The sequence below is a fragment of the Pongo pygmaeus genome, chromosome 17 (assembly GCF_028885625.2).
Source record: "Pongo pygmaeus isolate AG05252 chromosome 17, NHGRI_mPonPyg2-v2.0_pri, whole genome shotgun sequence".
In the NCBI taxonomy this organism is placed as follows: Eukaryota; Metazoa; Chordata; class Mammalia; order Primates; family Hominidae; genus Pongo; species Pongo pygmaeus.
The window spans coordinates 80,084,513-80,097,873 of record NC_072390.2 but is presented as its reverse complement, the minus strand read 5'-3'; the positions used below and the strand labels follow the sequence as shown (position 1 = coordinate 80,097,873).

Below are 13,361 nucleotides of genomic sequence, written 5' to 3'. Positions count from 1 at the left end.
ACATTATAAAATCATTCCTTCTCTCCCGTATTGCAAAGTTATTCTTTGGCCAATTGCTCTGTTTTATTATTTTAATAATTGTCAGTAGCTGAATATCACTAATCAAATTTATTTCATTTATGTGTTTACTTGGCTATTTTTTTGTTTTGTTTCTCCGTATAATGTAAAACAACATGATGTCACAATCCTATTTATTTATGGCTATATCCTCAACAATTAGAACAGTGCTGAGATGACTAATAAATATTTGTGAGTGAAATGTACTTGGGAGATGAGTTTCAGTAAGGACAAAAGGAGTCAGGCGATAAAACCAGGTCATGAGAGGAGATAAGAAGTCTCAAAAGGACAGAAGAATTGGACATCAAGATTTCTGTACGCTGATACATAGAGGAAGACAAATACTGATACAGGCACTGTCTACATCTAAATAGACACTCCCAAAGTCTTATATAAGTTGTGCTTTATTTTTCATTTCTACATTCAGAACCTGACTCTCTTTAAATGATGAGTTTCTCAAAAAATAATCTAGGCTCAGCAAACTTCAAACAAGTTGAAGTTTATTAGTTAGACCTAACTATTATCCAATTTGTTTTATACCTGAAAGTGCTTACGTTAAATGCTATCAGATAAAATTCAAGTGTTCAGCTATGGGGTTAGGCACTTCAGCTTTGGAAATACTCCATTATGGTCTTCTAGAATTGTAATTTTATGGTGTGGCTTTGAATCTAGGAGATATATTCACATATTTTCTGTTCTGAAACATCCTGGCCATTTCCTGACCATACGACCTCTATAAAAACACAGGGAAATTAATGTTCTTGTGACCTGAGTTTGAACTCCTGGAATACTTCATATAACCCAAAGGGTATATTTAAATATCAGCAAAAGATGTACTGACTTAGAACCATCATGATGAGCTTTTAGGTTTCCCAGTTAACTACTGTGGTTAATATTGCACAACTTACCTGTCAAGTTTAAAGTGTTTGCACATCTTTTTAATGATCAGATTTACATCCATCTCAGTCTTAGCCCACCTCAGCAAGTTGATTTCAATGTCATGTGTATCTACTACACTGGGACTTGTATCCTAGATGGGATGATGACCACTCAAGGTCACAAAAAGAGATCTACCGCTTAACAATTTTAGCCCTTGGAAAACAGAAAAGGACAACAAGGAAGTCCATTTTTAAGGTCTAAATGTTCAATTTCAAAAAATAGCCAATAAATTTATGAGTTTTGAAATTATTTAACCTTTTAGAAAACTGATCAAGGGTAGATATAGCTAACTGTCACTTTTCATTTGTTTAATGTGAAAACTACATGCTTCTATGAAAGTCAAGTTGTGTGTAATGCCGTGTGTAAAAAGTCATAATGATTGCAGGACTTTCTTTGAAATATCCCATTGAGACAATACCTACAGAGTAAATCCTTCTATAGAAATGATTAAATGTTTTGAAGAGCAAAAGCAATAGGACAGAAATGCCTAATGTCCTAAAGATATGTATCACCCATTCACTGAGCAGTTTGCCTTCAAAGGTAAAGAAGACTTGTAATAACTAGCGCTATATCCACCAAAACTAGTAATTTCTACTCATCACTTGCATCTCTCGTGCTTCTTTCTTAACAACTGAAAAGTATATTGAGGATGACTGCACCACCAAGGAAAGCCCAAGATTACTCTTCAATGGAATGGAAACGTGTCTAGGATCATGGGTGGTAAGAATCAGACTTCCACATGGCAATGCTGACTGTCAGGTCAGGAGATCAATATGGATTTTGTTGTATTTGATTATTCCTTTTTAAAAAAAACTTTTTTTTAAAAAAGTTTCATTTTGCTGTCTACACAACTTATTTCTTCTGTAACCAAGAAGATACATTTTAGAACCCATCTAAATGCATCTGCTAACAATGCTATCCTGCTATTTATGCGTAATGGAACAAAGTCAAACATCTATGACATGCCAAGTCACCTTTGTTGAATGGTTTAGATGATTACAATAAAAATTTATTTTCATCAGCTCCAAAACTTTATTGTTTATGTGTCATATAACATAGGACATGGCTTGTAATGTTAAAATATATCAGCACAAATTTGTCCAGGAATAGTTGCAAGAAATGGAAGCTGGTTCCCAAAATATAACTACACTTTCATCATGCCTTGCCTTGAGACTTATAAGAACAATTGAAATAAATGATAATTTTCAATCAAATGCACATTTCGACATAGGATGTCTTATTGTTTATCTTAATATTTCATTGTGACTGATGTATATTATGCTCTCAATAAATGATTGTTGTTAAATTTTGGATGGATTTTAAAATAATGTTTTTTAAAGGGAATGATTATTTTTCTTTTCTTCTGACAGCTTTGTCCACTGATGAACCAATAGCCATAAATTCCTTCTCTTGACTGCGGCTAGAATGAGTTGAAAAAGTAAATGTGCATCTGATTATGTCGGTCCTCTGATTTACTTCCTAAAACAGGTCAGCATCACCTTCAGGTTAAGTTTCAACTCCATGACAGGCTTACAAGTCCTCTCCACTTTGAGTATCATCTCCCAGGTGTAAGGTGATACTCAATTCCGATATTATAGTCACATATACATGTTTATTCAGTTATTTATTTATTTATTTATTTATTTATTGAGATAGAGTCTCACTCTGTCTCCCAGGCTGGAGAGTAGTGGCGCAATATCGTCTCATTGCAACATCTGCCTCTGGGTTCAAGCAATTCTCCTGCCCCAGCCTCCCGAGTAGCTGGGATTACAGGCGTCCAACATGCCCAGCTAATTTTTGTGTTTTTAGTAGAGACAGAGTTTCGCCATGTTGGCCAGGCTGGTCTCGAACTCCTGACCTCAGGTGATCTGCCTGCCTCGGCCTCCCAAAGTGCTGGAACTACAGGCACAAGCAATTTAATATGCTCCCCAAACTATCATTATTTTAATTAGCATTTCTATAGTAATCACGTTTTATGCCTTTAACCTCTTTTGTTCATTTGTGGCCAGGTAAATTAACCCCCAACAAATTAAATTAACCCCTACCAAAAAGGCTTAGTTGTATATTTCTGTCTTATTAAATCAAATAAATAAATTAAAGAATTTTTTCAAGCAAAAATGTCAAATGACTGCTTATTGCATTATTGTGTAATTAGTAGAATTTCTGATTGGTAAACGGTCACTGCACATGCACACAGAATTTGTGGTGACATCAATTAAATGCCATTTAATCAACCAGTTACTCAAAGGTAACCAAATTTATAAATAAATAGAAAATATTAAAGAGTTAGTTTGAATGCATGGCTTAGAATGCTTGCCACAGCAAGTAACAGAACACCCAACTCAGAAAAACGGGCTTTATTGTCTCTTGAAACTGAAATATTGAGAGGTATATCAGGCTTCAGGTACAGTTTTATCAGGGTGTATTAGTCTGTTCTCATGATGCCAATAAAGACATACCCGAGACTGGGTAATTTATAAAGGAAAGAGGTTTAATTGACTCACAGTTCCACATGACTGAGGAAGCCTCACAATCATGGCAGAAAACAAGGAGGAACAAAGCCACTTCTTACATGGCAGCCGGCCAGAGGGTATATTGAGGAGAACTCCCCTTTATAAAACCACCAGATCTCGTGAGACTTATTCACTATCACAAGAACAGCAAGGGAAAATCCTGCCCCCATGATTCAGTTACCTCCCACCTGGTCTCTCGCACAACAGGTGCGTATTATGGGAGTTACAATTCAAGAGGAGATTTGGGTGGGGACACAATCAAACCATATCACAGGGTTTTTGCTGTGTGTCTCTAATTTCATTACTGTTTATTTCTGCTTCTTTTTGGGCTAGCTTGCATTGTGTTCTCTAGATTATATAATAAAACCATTCATTTTCTATTATGTTATTACATTTTATTCTTTTAAGACAGGAAGGGGAACATCACACTTCGGGGACTGTTGTGGGGTGGGGGGAGGGGGGAGGGATAGCATTGGGAGATATACCTAATGCTAGATGACGAGTTGGTGGGTGCAGCGCACCAGCATGGCACATGTATACATATGTAACTTACCTGCACGTTGCACACATGTACCATAGAGCCTAAAGTTTAATAATAATAATAATAATAATAATAATATTAAAAAGAAAAAAACAAAAAAGACTTGAGAAACTTCATGAAATTCATCTTTTGTACTTATCACATGAAGGTGAAGTTTCCAAGATACTCTTTATAGGAACAAATCTCTTATGGGAAGATGAATGGCATTACTGATCTTGGTCTTTCATTGGAACATAAATTAAAAGACTTTCAAGAAGTTTAATTAGAGGAAGTTTCAGTGTACACTATTTCCATACCAGTGTGTGCAATTCTTATTACTAAAGCCATTTCAAATTATTAAGAAGGAGTTTGCATTAATGCAGACAGGAAAACAATAATTTAGGAAAAATATAATGAGAGAAACTCTAGATTTTGGTCAGAGTCCAAGGGTATTTTATTCCAATATGATTTTTGTTAACATTATTATGAAGGTGGATCCAAAATCTCTATAGCTCCTAAGAGAATAAAATTAATGCAGTAGGAGATGAGAAAAAAGGATGTCGAACAATTTGGTTGAAAAGACATTTTGCTTAAAGTATCAATAAAATGTAAACAAATATTATTAAAGTACATGGCATTCAATTAGATTATTTAGATTTTGTTTTTATAAGCAGAATTATGGGATGAACTAAAAATGTTTTGATTATATATTTTTCATGGTTTTTGGAAAGCTCTGTTAACCTGTGCCAGTGTTAATTTGTAATTCCTTTATTTTGTCTCTCATTACTCCTGAAATATGCAGTATAGTCAGGTTTTCAAAGACTGGGGGCAATACCTGAGAGTCAGGGATGATGGTACTGAATTATGATTTTGGGAGGTTCAAAATTTGGGCCAATTCCCTTGGAATTGGTTCTACCTTTTTTTCACTGTTAGTTCATGACATTTTTTGTTCTACAATTAAGTTCTTAAGCTTGTTATATTACAGATTATGAAGAAGATCAAAGTATATCAAACACACTCTGTCTTTATCAGTAAAGATTCACAGTTCTATATATAATGTTATGGTTTCTGGCATAATCATAGCTACCAAAAGAAGAAAAGGGTTTAAGTATACACGTTAGAATGGAAATCTTTGAGGCATCAATTGAAATTAGAGCGTATTAACCACACTTTTTCAGGCAACTTTGTCCCCTAGAGAGATAGATTAAATACTAAGATTATATTAGTAATAAATTATCTTTCTCTAGAGCTCCTACTTGCTGAAATGGAGGCACATCTAGCCCCATTTAAATATCACCTGAATATTTTTAGAAATCCCTAAGGGATGTCTCCCGTGTTCATTCCTTCACTGGGATTCCCTGTTTCTTCTGTTTTTGTTGATTGTTTCTTTTTGTCTTAGTTTACCTATTCAGAGAACACTGATTCTAGGTAATCACTGTGGCCTCCGTGGTAAAGAGATTCTACCCTCCCTTGAAAAATCTGAAAACAATGTTTATAATCAGATACTTTCAAAAAAAATTTCTGGTGTAAATCTCACTTCTAGATAAGTAAATTTTATTGCTTGCAGAATAACCTTGTCATAGACACAAGACAACAAAATGAATATTATAGCATTAAAGCATTCATTCACTCATTCATTCGAATTACTAATTGGTTCTACAAGAAATGCATCTGAGAAATTTTATAGATGACGGTTTTATAGAAATGCTGATAAAGCAAGCTGCCAGGCAGATCAATGAAGATGCTTTTATTCTTGCAAAGAACTTTCTACATTCTGAACAATTACCCATGATTGAATCAATGCAGGAAAACTTGCCTTCTTACACTGCCCTATTGAAAGATAGTTCATGGTTACATACTTTTAAAAACTATCTTGGGAAGAGTAGAAAACACATTTGAAGAAAGACAAGGCAACAGGCATTTCCCTAAAAAGATCTAGGTTTCAATTTCCTAAGCGGGTTGTTACAAATTGCTTTTCTCTTGGCTTTAGATTCCTATTTTCTTGGATTTCCCCTGTATTACCAACATTGCTGTCCTCCTCTTCATCTGTAGGGATTTTTTTCCAGTACATTTCAGCCAGAAGGCAGGAGAGCAGCTGTCGCCACTGGAGAAGCCAATTATTTGCCAAATGGATGAGCTTCTGCCTGGATTCACTGGCTGTTTTTCCCAGCATCTCAGGGTACCATGTAGTCAGTTCAGTATAACGAAAGCCTTGTTCAGCTCTGATGCACAGTCATGGGTTTACTCTGCAGCTGATGAAGGTTACAAAGACCAAAAATTATATAAACTACATCAACACAAAATCTGGATCTATCCTTGCAAATGCAAATTCAAATTCTTATCATTTCAGTAGAATATAACATCTTTGTAATCATTTACTACTGAAACTTGATTTTTTTTGGCTGTTGATTTGATACTTGAGAGACTCTGAACTGTGAAAGGAAAGTCAGAATAATACTCATATGATACAACTAAATAATTCAGATTTTAATCATACAATATTGAGTGAGTTATCTCGACACAGGAAAGAAACATTTTTCTCAATGGATTGCTGTGTAAACTTAATATAATTATGGATATAAAAGTAGTCTTTCACTATGCTTAACACAAAGTATACATTTAATAAATGTTTGGTGAATAAATAAATTGGTGGGTAATTTACTAAATTTATCTTGCCGGTAGACTATATATATATATAGTCTCTCTCTCTCTGTATATATAGACTGTGGACTATTTTTCAGTTTTTATATCTTATGTTTCACTGATTGATTTATTAAATAATATAAACCATATTTAATACAAAACATCTTTTACTTTTTCTAAAGTGAGTCCTATTTATAGGCATATATTTAATACCTCAGTAGTTTTTTATAAATAGGTCCATGTCACACTAAACAACAAGTACCTTTGGTTGAAAAACACAGGATGAGATATCCTGTCATTAAATAATTTCCTTCCCTTCTGGCACAGATTTTTAGTATAAATTTATGTTTAGAACACAACGTCTATAAAATTGAGACTATTGTTAAAAAGTGTGTTTTTAAAAATATTTCCAGAGGTTGATGGCAGTCGTCATCAGTGGAATGGGTTAGTTTCTTTGTTAAAATGAAAATTGTCACTTATTATATAAGCAGAAAGTTTAATTTACTTAAGTTTAAAATAAAGGAAATACATATTCCATATTTTTAATATTTCTAAGAAAATCAAGTACTTATTTTTTAATATATTTATGTACGATTCAGAGGCAAATGACCTGGGCAGATATATATGCAACAAAGCATGCATTTTTAGGGAACTCATGGGAAAAATTTGATTAGATGAGAAAAGAATGCACATATTCTCAGATGTAACATAATTGAACAGAATGGAAAATTTTTAGGCATTGTTTTAAAATATGCAGGGAGTTACACTGAAATTGACACTTGGAAGAATCTGAAAACCATGACAATAGTTCTGTAAGGGGATGGTAATTTGGCTATATAATTAAATTGGAATGTGTTCAGTAAGCAGATGTGTGCAAATAAAGAAGAATCTAAGCTTCGGGTTTGCACTTCTGATCTTTCGTTTGCTTTTTTATGAGGACACCCCATGGCTTTTTGTTGTTGCTGCGTTGTTGTTGTTGTTTTTCTCCTAACTAAATTAGCTTCAAGCCTAATACACTTCTTAGGGTTTACTCAAAAGCTTTCCAGCCTGCAGAATTCCATGTTGTCAACAGATGGCGTAAGATGTGATTCACCATGCTCAATGACTTCAAAGAAGCAATTTGCTACTGCTGTCTCAAAGTTGATTTGAAATTATTTCCATGCTACACTTGAATGGAAACAAACTTCACTAGATTTTAAATGTCATTGAAATGTGTGACATTATTTGGGAATAAAATAAGAACAAATGGCTTTTGTTTGATTTGTTTTTCCATTTTTATTTTACTTTTTTTCATTTAAAATAGCGGCTTAAAGAGAGGAAACATGAATACATATTTTTTCTGCCAACCACAATGGACTATCAACTACTCTTTCCACTACTTATATTCCACAATGGAGAGCTCAAATTGCCAACAAAATGTGGATAACATTTTGTATACAGACAATTCTCAGCAAATTTGTGATATCTGTTATTTTGCTTGTATAAACTGATATAGTTTGGCATTTTAGTGCCAAAGTAACATATGGAATTTAATTCTAATATACGCTTGGACATACACATAATGATAAAAACTTTAAAATACAATAACAGAGAAGAAAGATAATAGGTTTGAAGAATTTAGGGCTATAAGTTACTTTAGACACCTGTAAGTTTAAACTGCCATTTATTGATGAGTTACTTGGAAACAGAAAGTACAGCTTGACTTGTCCAAATTATTCAAGAGTACCTCGATGTGCAGTGTTCTTGTGAATCACGTCTCAATAATAGGGATCTATTAAAACTTTCATAGGAAATCTGGTCCTGCCTCAGTCTTTTCTGGTGATCCCGAGAGGAGAAATAATACTGAGAAAAACAAAGACACTTTTTATTAATACCTGGACATCTGACACCAACCCTGTTTACTAGATAAACACATAACTTACATAACTGGGCTAGAAATCCTAGAACCGAGGGACTAATTTTACATGGACTAACAGGTTTAGAGGCCTCCTCATTTGAATATTTAACATATGGATGGTACTGTGTTGGTGATACTGTTATTGAGAGATGGGAGGTACTTTTCAGGGTCAAGCAAGACCAGCTAGAAAAAGAGAAGAGAGAGACGAGGTGGGGAGGGGAAGAGAAGAGAGAGGAGAGAAGAGGAGGAGTGGGGAAGGAGAAGGGAGGGAAAGGCAGGGAAGCCATATGCTGTGATTTTGTGAGGTGACTATAAAACACCATTCTCCCTCCAAAACTCATGAGTATCCCTTTGTTCATCTCTGACGTATCTATATAGAGTTCGAACTAAAACCAGTATTTATTTTACTAACTTACTTGACTTTTCAATCCTATGAAAAGTGTTTATATTACTTTGCTATTTTTTAAAACTTGCAAAAATTAAGTTTATTTGAAAACGTAAAGAATATAGAAATTTAGAAATTCTCAACAATGTCAACAGAAGACAATTTGTAATATTTCAAGCAATTTTATGTTATCTTGTATTATACACTACTATATGGCAATATACAATTTGCATAATAATGTTGAACATTTATGAATAACTTACCAAATTCGTATTCACTGTCCTCCCTAACGACAACATTATTAGCTCGACTTTTTAATACTGAAGCACAGCGTGAGGCTTTAGAAACATTAAGCCTAGAAAGAGAAATGTAAAATTTGATAAGCAAATCAAATAGTTATTATCCTGCATACAGGGTTGGAATACCTTGGCTTATCTGCCCCTTTTTTGTTTGGGCTTATTTTCATCCTTCTCATAAGCACGTCTATTCAACGTCTGTTATATTGAACTTCGAATCAAATGCATTTGATAAATAATCAAAAAACAAGAACTAGCTGTTTAAATATTAAATAATACATACTTTTTTTTGTTTTCAGGAAATAATGCATCATTTTGTAAGAAGATCCTAAAATGTTAGATAAGGACAACTGATCAGGAAGTTGTGAGATTAACTTCAAGAACGCACTGCTGCATATGCTAAAATCAATCTTGCACATAACACATTGAAAATAAACACTAAGATGTAAAATGTAGCTTCCTAAAATTAAGCTGGTTATTTATACTGTTATGAATGAATTGTGAAAAAAAATAGATCACATAATGAATACCAGGAAGGGATGAATGGACACTGAAATTGTTGTGGACAGTAATGACTAGACTCATTCTGTGATATTAGGAATGCACCATTTAAGCCCAAATGTGTGACAAATCTCTCTTCTAAGCATGGGATGGAAAAGAGTCTAGCAATTTCTAGGTTATTGGTTAGGAGTTGGAAACATTTGTATAATTGGGAGCATTTATTTAAAAAATGAATTATAAACCCCTGCAATAGCATTTTGTTAAACAGAGAAAAATAAAAGTTGATATATGGAATAAAATCAAAGTATAAGGATCTTGAAATGAGTTGCATCCTGATTATTAGTGGTTTCTCTGCAGGATTTAGGTATGAGTTTTAAGAAGCAAAGCTACTCCTACTCTCAAAATATACAAGCAAAATCAACTTCAAAGCTCATGAAGGAGCAGCCCTCCAATTCTCCTTAGCTCTCTTTCTCATATTCATGTAGGAAATCCTACAAAGCAAGATCATCTTTGTTCAAGTGTCTTATACAGGCAGTAAATTAACTTGATAAAACTTATAGTAGTGACAAATTGATGCACAAATTATATATAATAACCTGGTTATGAATATTTTCATTATTTCTTAAATTTGTAGATTTAGAAATAAAAATATTTTCAATAAAATTTGATTAAAAGTTCTTACATAAGGCTAAGCACTGCTTAAAATCTACTAGGTAATCCACAGATCCTTATTAATTTTATTTTTTTTTTGAGTTTCATTTTATTTTTCTTTTTTATATATACATATATTTTTATTATATTTTAAGTTCTAGGGTACATGTGCACAACGTGCAGGTTTGTTACATATGTATACTTGTGACATGTTGATGTGCTGCACCCATTAACTTGTCATTTACATTAGGTATATCTCCTAATGCTATCCGTCCCCTGCACCCGCACAACAGGCCCTGGTGTGTGATGTTCCCCTTTCTGTGTCCAGGTGTTCTCATTGTTCAATTCCCAACTATGAGTGAGAACATGCGGTGTTTGGTTTTTGTCCTTGTGATAGTTTGCTGAGAATGATGGTTTCCAGCTTCATCCATGTCCCTACAAAGAACATGAACTCATCATTTTCTATGGCTGCATAGTATTCCATGGTGTATATGTGCCACATTTTCTTAATCCAGTCTATCATTGTCAGACATTTGGCTTGGTTCCAAGTCTTTGCTATCGTGAGAGATGCCACAATAAACATACGTGTGCGTGTGTCTTTATAGCAGCATGATTTATATTCCTTTGAGTACATACCCAGTAATGGAATGGCTGGGTCAAATGATATTTCTAGTTCTAGATCTCTGAGGAATCGCCACACTGTCTTCCACAATGTTTGAACTAGTTCACAGTCCCACCAACAGTGTAAGTGTTCCCATTTCTCCGCATCCTCTCCAGCACTTGTTGTTTCCTGACTTTTTAATGATGGCCATTCTAACTGGTGTGAGATGATATCTCACTGTGGTTTTGATTTGCATTTCTCTGATAGCCAGTGATGATGAGCATTTTTTCATTTGTCTTTTGGCTGCATAAATGTCTTCTTTTGAGAAGTGCCTGTTAAATTTAGACCTAAAACCATAAAAACCCTAGAAGAAAACCTAGGCAATACCATTCAGGACACAGGCATGGGCAAGCACTTCATGTCTAAAACACCAAAGGCAATGGTAACAAAAGCCAAAGTTGACAAATGGGATCTAATTAAACTAAAGAGCTACGGCACAGCAAAAGAAACTACCATCAGAAGGAACAGGCAACCTACAGAATGGGAGAAAATTTTTGCAATCTACTCATCTGACAAAGGGCTATTATCCAGAATCTACAAAGAACTCAGACAAATTTACAAGAAAAAAACAAACAACCCCATCAAAAAGTGGGCAAAGGATATGAACAGACATTTCTCAAAAGAGTTAATTTTCTAATGAAGTGCTGTAGGACTACATTAGATGCTGTGAACACATCAAAAGAGATGACAAATACCCACCACTTTCTCGAATCTATTAGGTTGTAATTATATATTATGAAAATTGTGAAGTAATTATTCAAACTGGATATAGAGATTGTATACTACCTTTTTTTCCAAAATGAAACTGGATTCATCCACATAGAGAGCAATGGGATAGCTCAAACTTGAGTGTTTTAACTTGATTTAAAGTTTAAACACCTTAAATTCATGTTTGTTTGATTTAGTTTTAATGTTTTTCTGTTTGTTCCAGGTTCTTCTGAAGTAGCACAGTCAGTATTTTTCCTGTATTTTTTAAAATTATTATTTTTTTATTTTTAGGACACAGAATTGCAATAGGAAGAAACTGATGTTTCTACCATTGGGGAGTGAGTAAGTATAAATTCTGCATTTTCTGTGTTGGTCGCATGAATTGTTCATAAAAATATTTTAATACAAGTTAATGCAATTTCATATGATTGTAAAAATTTCACGTAAATTACACATAATTAAGAAAGAAATATACTTTTATATCATATTTTACCATTTTTATTTAAAAAAAGATTACTGGAGGCTGGGCACAGTGGCTCATACATAGAAGCCCAGCACTTTGGTAAACCAAGGCGGGCAGATCACCTGAGGTTGGGAGTTCAAAACCAGCCTGGCCAACATGGCAAAACCCTGTCTCTACTGAAAATACAAAAATTAGCTGGGTGTGGTTGTGGTGCCTGTAATCCCAGCTACTCAGGAGGCTGAGGCAGGAGAATCACTGGAACATTGGAGGCAGAGGTTGCAGTTAGCCAAGATCGCACCATTGCACTACAGCCTGGGTTACAGAGTGAGACTCTGTCTAAAAAAAAAGATTACTGGAAAAAAAGGCCAAAAAGATACTTAATAATTTAATAAGGTAAATTGCTTCCAATTTTCCTTGTTGAAAACAAAATCTTTCCTAATTTTTATATCATTCATATTCTTGTTCTCCATTTAAATATAAAAGCATGTTGTGTACAATGATTATGTTTGCCTATCCAAAATCAATTTCTTCTTTCTTTTGGTAACAGAACAAATATATTCTCTAGTTTTCTCCATAAAAACCAATTTCAGATGGTCTCAATGGATTGACCCTTCCCCAGTTACTTTATCCAGACATTGTCATCAGATCATCCGTTATTCAACCAACCTGACTGCTTCAGTAAAGGCCTCATTATTCAAGTTCGTCCAATTCAAGAATTCCTTGAGATTTTTCCACACGAATTATAAATTAAGACTTTATTTCAAAATGGCTTGATTCAAATAGTAAATTATGTGACTGAGTCTTCAAGATAACATTATGCCCTGTATGGATAGAGGATGCCTGAGCATAAAGCTAAATAGAGGTTATTAAAGCCTAGAAATTGAAAAAAGAAAAGGCTCTACGATTGAATGAACAACTTATTTCACCTTTGCCCAAACTACATCTTGGATTTGTCAAATAAATAATTTCCCTTTTATATTTATGATTGTTGTTATTGTTTTAAATTTGTTTAAGCTACTTTTAGTTGGAATCCAGTAAAGTCGAAAGAAGATACATTATTAAAATAACCTGAAATTACAAAATAATTATAATAAAAGAAGATGAACAACATGTGGGAAAATTCTCAC

At 33.9% G+C, this 13,361-nt stretch overlaps 1 long non-coding RNA gene across 1 annotated transcript in view; it reads left to right on the top strand.

The window, feature by feature from the left end:
- LOC129018920 (uncharacterized) overlaps positions 1-13,125 on the top strand; it is a 47,806-nt gene extending 34,681 nt beyond the window's left edge. The window contains exons 3-4 of the long non-coding RNA XR_010124121.1: positions 12,063-12,113; positions 12,782-13,125. This is a non-coding gene — a long non-coding RNA (uncharacterized LOC129018920). The remainder of the gene's footprint in view (positions 1-12,062; positions 12,114-12,781) is intronic.
- The last annotated feature ends 236 nt before the right edge of the window (positions 13,126-13,361 follow it).